Raw genomic sequence first — 9,756 nt, forward strand, 5'->3', positions numbered from 1 at the left:
ATATTATCTAACCTTGGAGATAACATACTATACACTATAACTACATGACTATATTAACTAACCTTGGAGATAACATACTATACACTATAACTACATGACTATATTATCTAACCTTCCACTGAGATAACATACTATACACTATAACTACATGACTATATTATCTAACCTTGGAGATAACATACTATACACTATAACTACATGACTATATTAACTAACCTTGGAGATAACATACTATACACTATAACTACATGACTATATTATCTAACCTTGGAGATAACATACTATACACTATAACTACATGACTATATTATAACCTTTATCTAACCTACATGACTATATTATCTAACCTTGGAGATAACATACTATACACTATAACTACATGACTATATTATCTATGATAACATACTATACACTATAACTATGACTATAACTAACCTTGGAGATAACATACTATACACTATAACTACATGACTATATTATCTTGGAGATAACATACTTACACTATAACACTGAGATAACTTGGAGATACTATACACTATAACTACATGACTATATTATCTAACCTTGGAGATAACATACTATACACTATAACTACATGACTATATTAACTAACCTTGGAGATAACATACTATACACTATAACTACATGACTATATTAACTAACCTTGGAGATAACATACTATACACTATAACTACATGACTATATTATCTAACCTTCCACTGAGATAACATACTATACACTATAACTACATGACTATATTATCTAACCATGGAGATAACATACTATACACTATAACTACATGACTATATTAACTAACCTTGGAGATAACTATACACTATAACTACATGACTATATTATCTAACCTTCCATGAGACTATACACTATAACTACATGACTATATTATCTAACCTTCCACTGAGATAACATACTATACACTATAACTACATGACTATATTATCTAACCTTCCACTGAGATAACATACTATACACTATAACTACATGACTATATTATACTAACTATAACTACATGACTATATTAACTAACCTTGGAGATAACATACTATACACTATAACTACATGACTATATTAACTAACCTTGGAGATAACATACTATACACTATAACTACATGACTATATTATCTAACCTTCCACTGAGATAACATACTATACACTATAACTACATGACTATATTAATAACCATGGAGATACTATACACTATAACTACATGACTATATTATACTAACCTACATGACTATATTAACTAACCTTGGAGATAACATACTATACACTATAACTACATGACTATATTATCTAACCTTCCACTGAGATAACATACTATACACTATAACTACATGACTATATTATCTAACCTTCCTATATTATCTAACCTTCCACTGAGATAACATACTATACACTATAACTACATGACTATATTAACTAACCTTGGAGATAACATACTATACACTATAACTACATGACTATATTAACTAACCTTCCACTGAGATAACTATAACTACATGACTATATACTAACTGAGATAACATACTACACTATGACTATATTATCTAACCTTCCACTGAGATAACATACTATACACTATAACTACATGACTATATTATCTAACCTTGGAGATAACATACTATACACTATAACTACATGACTATATTAACTATAACTACATGACTATATTAACTAACCATGGAGATAACATACTATACACTATAACTACATGACTATATTATCTAACCTTCCACTGAGATAACATACTATACACTATAACTACATGACTATATTAACTAACCTTGGAGATAACATACTATACACTATAACTACATGACTATATTAACTAACCTTGGAGATAACATACTATACACTATAACTATGACTATATTAACTAACCTTCCACTGAGATAACATACTATACACTATAACTACATGACTATATTAACTAACCTTGGAGATAACATACTATACACTATAACTACATGACTATATTAACTAACCTTCCACTGAGATAACATACTATACACTATAACTACATGACTATATTATCTAACCTTCCACTGAGATAACATACTATACACTATAACTACATGACTATATTATCTAACCTTGGAGATAACCTTCCACTGAGATAATTATAACTTGGAGATAACACTATACTATAACTACATGACTATATTATCTAACCTTGGAGATAACATACTATACACTATAACTACATGACTATATTAACTAACCTTGGAGATAACATACTATACACTATAACTACATGACTATATTAACTAACCTTCCACTGAGATAACATACTATACACTATAACTACATGACTATATTATCTAACCTTCCACTGAGATAACATACTATACACTATAACTACATGACTATATTAACTAACCTTCCACTGAGATAACATACTATACACTATAACTACATGACTATATTAACTAACCTTCCACTGAGATAACATACTATACACTATAACTACATGACTATATTAACTAACCTTCCACTGAGATAACATACTATACACTATAACTACATGACTATATTATCTAACCTTCCACTGAGATAACATACTATACACTATAACTACTAACCTTGGAGACTATATTATCTAACCTTCCACTGAGATAACATACTATACACTATAACTACATGACTATATTAACTAACCTTCCACTGAGATAACATACTATACACTATAACTACATGACTATATTATCTAACCTTCCACTGAGATAACATACTATACACTATAACTACATGACTATATTATCTAACCTTCCACTGAGATAACATACTATACACTATAACTACATGACTATATTATCTAACCTTCCACTGAGATAACATACTATACACTATAACTACATGACTATATTATCTAACCTTCCACTGAGATAACTATATTATAACCTTCCACTGAGATAACATACTATATAACTACATGACTATATTAACTAACCTTGGAGATAACATACTATACACTATAACTACATGACTATATTATCTAACCTTGGAGATAACATACTATACACTATAACTACATGACTATATTAACTAACCTTCCACTGAGATAACATACTATACACTATAACTACATGACTATATTATCTAACCTTCCACTGAGATAACATACTATACACTATAACTACATGACTATATTAACTAACCTTGGAGATAACATACTATACACTATAACTACATGACTATATTATCTAACCTTGGAGATAACATACTATACACTATAACTACATGACTATATTAACTAACCTTGGAGATAACAACTATACTATAACTACATGACTATATTATCTAACCTTCCACTGAGATAACATACTATACACTATAACTACATGACTATATTAACTAACCTTGGAGATAACATACTATACACTATAACTACATGACTATATTATCTAACCTTCCACTGAGATAACATACTATACACTATAACTACATGACTATATTAACTAACCTTCCACTGAGATAACATACTATACACTATAACTACATGACTATATTAACTAACCTTCCACTGAGATAACATACTATACACTATAACTACATGACTATATTATCTAACCTTCCACTGAGATAACATACTATACACTATAACTACATGACTATATTAACTAACCTTCCACTGAGATAACATACTATACACTATAACTACATGACTATATTATCTAACCTTGGAGATAACATACTATACACTATAACTACATGACTATATTAACTAACCTTGGAGATAACATACTATACACTATAACTACATGACTATATTATCTAACCTTCCACTGAGATAACATACTATACACTATAACTACATGACTATATTATCTAACCTTCCACTGAGATAACATACTATACACTATAACTACATGACTAACCTTCCACTGAGATAACATACTATACACTATAACTACATTGGAGATAACATACTATACACTATAACTACATGACTATATTAACTAACCTTGGATGACTATATTATAACACTGAGATAACATACTATACACTATAACTACATGACTATATTATCTAACCTTCCACTGAGATAACATACTATACACTATAACTACATGACTATATTATCTAACCTTCCACTGAGATAACATCCTGGATACACTATAACTACATGACTAATTATCTAATCCTTCCCAGAGATAACATACTATCCACAATCTCTGCATGACTATAACATCAGTAATGCAGTCGTCATGGAGATCGGTCTTTCTCATACAGGTCCCTGTAACTCTATTCCTCCAGTATTATCTTATTGGATGATAATATAATATACACTACAAACTACATGCAATGTTAACTAACCTTCCACTGAGATGTCCTGGTATACTGGTATAAAGCGCAGAATGATGGTCCAAATACAATGCTCAGAGTCATCTTAATGTTGGTCCACAATCTCTGCAGAGAAACAGGTCATAAAGTCGCTATGGAGACTGCCCCGGTCTAAATACTCAACCAGGTCCCTGTGTTATAAATACTCCAGTAAGTTTGTCTTATACTGTGGTATAAATACTATAGAATACTGTGAATACAAATACATGCATATGTTAAATACTACAGAGCACACATGTAAACAAATGCTATAGTATACTGTGGTATAAATACTATAGAATACTGTATAAATACTAGAATACTGTGGTATAAATACTATAGAATACTGTGGTATAAATACTATAGTATACTGTATAAATACTATAGAATACTGTGGTATAAATACTATAGTATACTGTGGTATAAATACTATAGAATACTGTGGTATAAATACTATAGTATACTGTGGTATAAATACTATACAGAATACTGTGGTATAAATACTATAGAATACTGTGTATAAATACTATAGAATAATGTGGTATAAATACTATAGTATACTGCGGTATAAATACTATAGTATACTGTATAAATACTAGAGAATTACTGTGGTATAAATACTATAGAATACTGTGGTATAAATACTATAGTGAAGGTGGTCGTAGGTATAAATACTATAGAATACTGTGGTATAAATGCTATAGTATACTGTGGTGTAAATACTATAGAATACTGTGGTATAAATACTATAGTATACTGTGGTATAAATACTATAGTATACTGTGGCATAAATACTATAGAATACTGTGGTATAAATACTATAGTATATATAAATACTATAGTATACTGTGTATAAATACTATAGTATACTGTGGTATAAATACTATAGTATACTGTGGTATAAATACTATAGTATACTGTGGTGAAATACTGTGAGTATACTGTGGTGTAAAATGCTATGGTATACCATGGTATAAATGCTATAGTATACTGTGTTATAAATGCTATATTATACTGTGGTATAAATACTGTAGTATACTGTGGTGTAAATACTATAGTATACCATGGTATAAAACCTATAGTATACTGTCGTGTAAATACTATAGTATACTGTGGTATAAATACTATAGTATACCATGGTATAAATACTATAATATACTGTGGTATAAATACTGTAGTATACTGTGGTGTAAATACTATAGTATACCATGGTTTAAATACTATAGTATACTGTGGTATAAATACTATAATATACTGTGGTATAAATACTGTAGTATACTGTGGTGTAAATACTATAGTATACCATGGTATAAAACCTATAGTATACTGTGGTGTAAATACTATAGTATACAGTGGTGTAAATACTATAGTATACTGTGGTGTAAATACTATAGTATACTGTGGTGTAAATAGTATAGTATACTGTGGTATAAATACTATAGTATACTGTGGTATAAATACTATAGTATACCATGGTATAAATACTATAGTATACTGTGGTGTAAATACTATAGTATACCATGGTATAACTACTATAGTATACTGTGGTATAAATACTATAGTATACTGTGGTGTAAATACTATAGTATACTGTGGTATAAATACTATAGTATACCATGGTATAAATACTATAGTATACTGTGGTGTAAATACTATAGTATACCATGGTATAAATACTATAGTATACTGTGGTATAAATACTATAGTATACTGTGGTGTAAATACTATAGTATACTGTGGTATAAATACTATAGTATACTGTGGTGTAAATACTATAGTATATTGTGGTATAAATACTATAGTATACTGTGGTATAAATACTATAGTATACTGTGGTGTAAATACTATAGTATACTGTGGTATAAATACTATAGTATACTGTGGTATAAATACTATAGTATACTGTGGTGTAAATACTATAATATACTGTGGTATAAATACTATAGTATACTGTGGTGTAAATACTATAGTATACTGTGGTGTAAATAGTATAGTATATTGTGGTATAAATACTATAGTATACTGTGGTGTAAATACTATAGTATACTGTGGTATAAATACTATAGTATTCACTGTAGTGTTTTTGCGGACTAAAAAGTAACAAGCACTGAAAATCTTCTTTACACTCTCTTTGGGTAAATCATTTTAAAGTTAACAGCAGGTCTTTTGTAAGTAAATCATTTTAAAGTTAACAGCAGGTATTTTGTAAGTAAATCATTTTAAAGTTAACAGCAGGTATTTTGTAAGTAAATCATTTTAAAGTTAACAGCAGGTATTTTGTAAGTTTCATTATTCTGATATGTTCACACATCTACCAAAACAGACGTTTTACATCCTGGCACAAAATGGAATTAGGAAAATCTACAGATTGATTTTCAAGTAAAAAAATATATATATTGTTTTTTAACAGTGCAGTACTTCAACATACAATTAGACAATCAAATCCAAATACTGAAGTCCTAAAGTCCACAAAAACCCTGCAGTGAATACTATAGTATTTATTCCACAGTATACTATAGTATTTGCTGTAGTATTAGGTAGTACTTACAGTTAACGGAGAATAAATAAAAGAAAACTGTAGTATACACTATGGTAATTACTGTCGTGTTTTTGCAGATTGTAGTATACTGTAGAATTTACTGTAGTGTTTCTGTGGACTGTAGAAAATTATAATGTACCTTCAGCTGTGGTGAAATAGATCTATAATGTACCTTCAGCTGTGGTGAAATAGATCTATAATATACCTTCAGCTGTGGTGAAATAGATCTATAATGTACCTTCAGCTGTGGTGAAATAGATCTATAATGTACCTTCAGCTGTGGTGAAATAGATCTATAATGTACCTTCAGCTGTGGTGAAATAGATCTATAATGTACCTTCAGCTGTGGTGAAATAGATCTATAATGTACCTTCAGCTGTGGTGAAATAGATCTATAACATACCTTCAGCTGTGGTGAAATAGATCTATAATGTACCTTCAGCTGTGGTGAAATAGATCTATAATGTACCTTCAGCTGTGGTGAAATAGATCTATAATATACCTTCAGCTGTGGTGAAATAGATCTATAATATACCTTCAGCTGTGGTGAAATAGATCTATAATGTACCTTCAGCTGTGGTGAAATAGATCTATAATGTACCTTCAGCTGTGGTGAAATAGATCTATAATGTACCTTCAGCTGTGGTGAAATAGATCTATAACATACCTTCAGCTGTGGTGAAATAGATCTATAACATACCTTCAGCTGTGGTGAAATAGATCTATAATATACCTTCAGCTGTGGTGAAATAGATCTATAATGTACCTTCAGCTGTGGTGAAATAGATCTATAATGTACCTTCAGCTGTGGTGAAATAGATCTATAATATACCTTCAGCTGTGGTGAAATAGATCTATAATGTACCTTCAGCTGTGGTGAAATAGATCTATAATGTACCTTCAGCTGTGGTGAAATAGATCTATAATGTACCTTCAGCTGTGGTGAAATAGATCTATAATGTACCTTCAGCTCCAATGGAGACCAGCTTGACTCCTTTGCTGGTGATGTACTCCAGAGCTTTGTTGACGTTGGCTATCTTGTGGAAGCGCATTTTCCCTCTGTCTGGTTTGGGAAGTCTTTCACCTGAGGAAGAGGAGACATGGGAAGTCTTTCACCTGAGGAAGAGGAGACATGTGAAGTCTTTCACCTGAGGAAGAGGAGACATGGGAAGTCTTTCACCTGAGGAAGAGGAGACATGGGAAGTCTTTCACCTGAGGAAGAGGAGACATGGGAAGTCTTTCACCTGAGGAAGAGGAGACATGGGAAGTCTTTCACCTGAGGAAGAGGAGACATGGGAAGTCTTTCACCTGAGGAAGAGGAGACATGGGAAGTCTTTCACCTGAGGAAGAGGAGACATGTGAAGTCTTTCACCTGAGGAAGAGGAGACATGGGAAGTCTTTTACCTGAGGAAGAGGAGACATGGGAAGTCTTTCACCTGAGGAAGAGGAGACATGGGAAGTCTTTCACCTGAGGAAGAGGAGACATGGGAAGTCTTTCACCTGAGGAAGAGGAGACATGTGAAGTCTTTTACCTGAGGAAGAGGAGACGTGCGGCTGTATTGACGTATCGGGCACACCTTTCAGAATAACTATCACACACACACACGCACACACACGCACACACACGCACACACACGCACAGACACGCACAGACACACGCACAGACACGCACAGACACACACACACACACACACACACACACACACACACACACACACACACACACACACACACACACACACACACACACACACACACACACACACACACACACACACACACACACACACACACACACACACACACACACACTCACCAGAAATGACTTCAAGCAGCAGCATGAGTTTCAGTCCGTTCCTGAAGTCCTCCTCGATGTTCTCAATCCCAGTCCCAGCCTTCCTCAGGTGAGAGTTGCACCAGGCTGTGAAAGTCTGAGCACAACAGACGTACGGCTCAACAACGAGTCCAATCAACACAGGTTAGTCCTTGTGTCTGACTCTTTCACGTGTCTTGGCGTTTTGTCTGTAAACAAAGCGATCTCTGTCAACACTTTACCTGTACAGTACACTGGGAAGGGCCTCGGTTGCACATGTAACCAGGTTTAACTAGCTCCGTAGACCTCGCCCCGACCGGGGCTCGAACCGGGACCCTCTGCACACATCAACAACTGACACCCACGAAGCATCGTTGCCCATCTCGCCACAACAAAACGCCCGCTGGCTCCTTGCAGAGCAAAAGGGAACAACTACTTCTAGGTCTCAGAGCGAGTGACGTCACCCGATTGAAACGCTATTAGCGCCCACCACCGCTAACTAGCTAGCCGTTTCACATCGGTTACACACAGACAGCTGGCCGCTTGTTCAGACCCATGAATCGGTGGTCAGAGAGCATTATTGGGGTATCATTTACCAGACAACATACATGGCACGGAGGGATGGCTTTGAGCTCTGGGAAGAAAAGTGCTTGGGGGTTATCTTTATCCATCCTCTGTATAAAGCTGTGTTTTCCTGTTATAACCTGTAGTTATAACCTGTAGTTATAACCTATAGTCATAGAGAGGGTAGAGAGCAGTGTTTTCCTGTTATAACCTGTAGTTATAACCTGTAGTTATAGAGAGGGTAGAGAGCAGTGTTTTCCTGTTATAACCTGTAGTTATAACCTGTAGTTATAGAGAGGGTAGAGAGCAGTGTTTTCCTGTTATAACCTGTAGTTATAGAGAGGGTAGAGAACAGTGTTTTCCTGTTATAACCTGTAGTTATAACCTGTAGTCATAGAGAGGGTAGAGAGCAGTGTTTTCCTGTTATAACCTGTAGTTATAACCTGTAGTTATAGAGAGGGTAGAGAGAGCAGTGTTTTCCTGTTATAACCTGTAGTCA

General features: G+C 33.2%; 1 pseudogene; it reads right to left on the reverse strand.

Annotated features, from left to right (window-relative positions):
• LOC124029169 overlaps positions 1-9,364 on the reverse strand; it is an 18,179-nt pseudogene extending 8,815 nt beyond the window's left edge.
• Between the last annotated feature and the right edge of the window lie 392 nt (positions 9,365-9,756).

This window comes from Oncorhynchus gorbuscha, unplaced genomic scaffold, assembly GCF_021184085.1.
Source record: "Oncorhynchus gorbuscha isolate QuinsamMale2020 ecotype Even-year unplaced genomic scaffold, OgorEven_v1.0 Un_scaffold_5707, whole genome shotgun sequence".
In the NCBI taxonomy this organism is placed as follows: domain Eukaryota; kingdom Metazoa; phylum Chordata; class Actinopteri; order Salmoniformes; family Salmonidae; genus Oncorhynchus; species Oncorhynchus gorbuscha.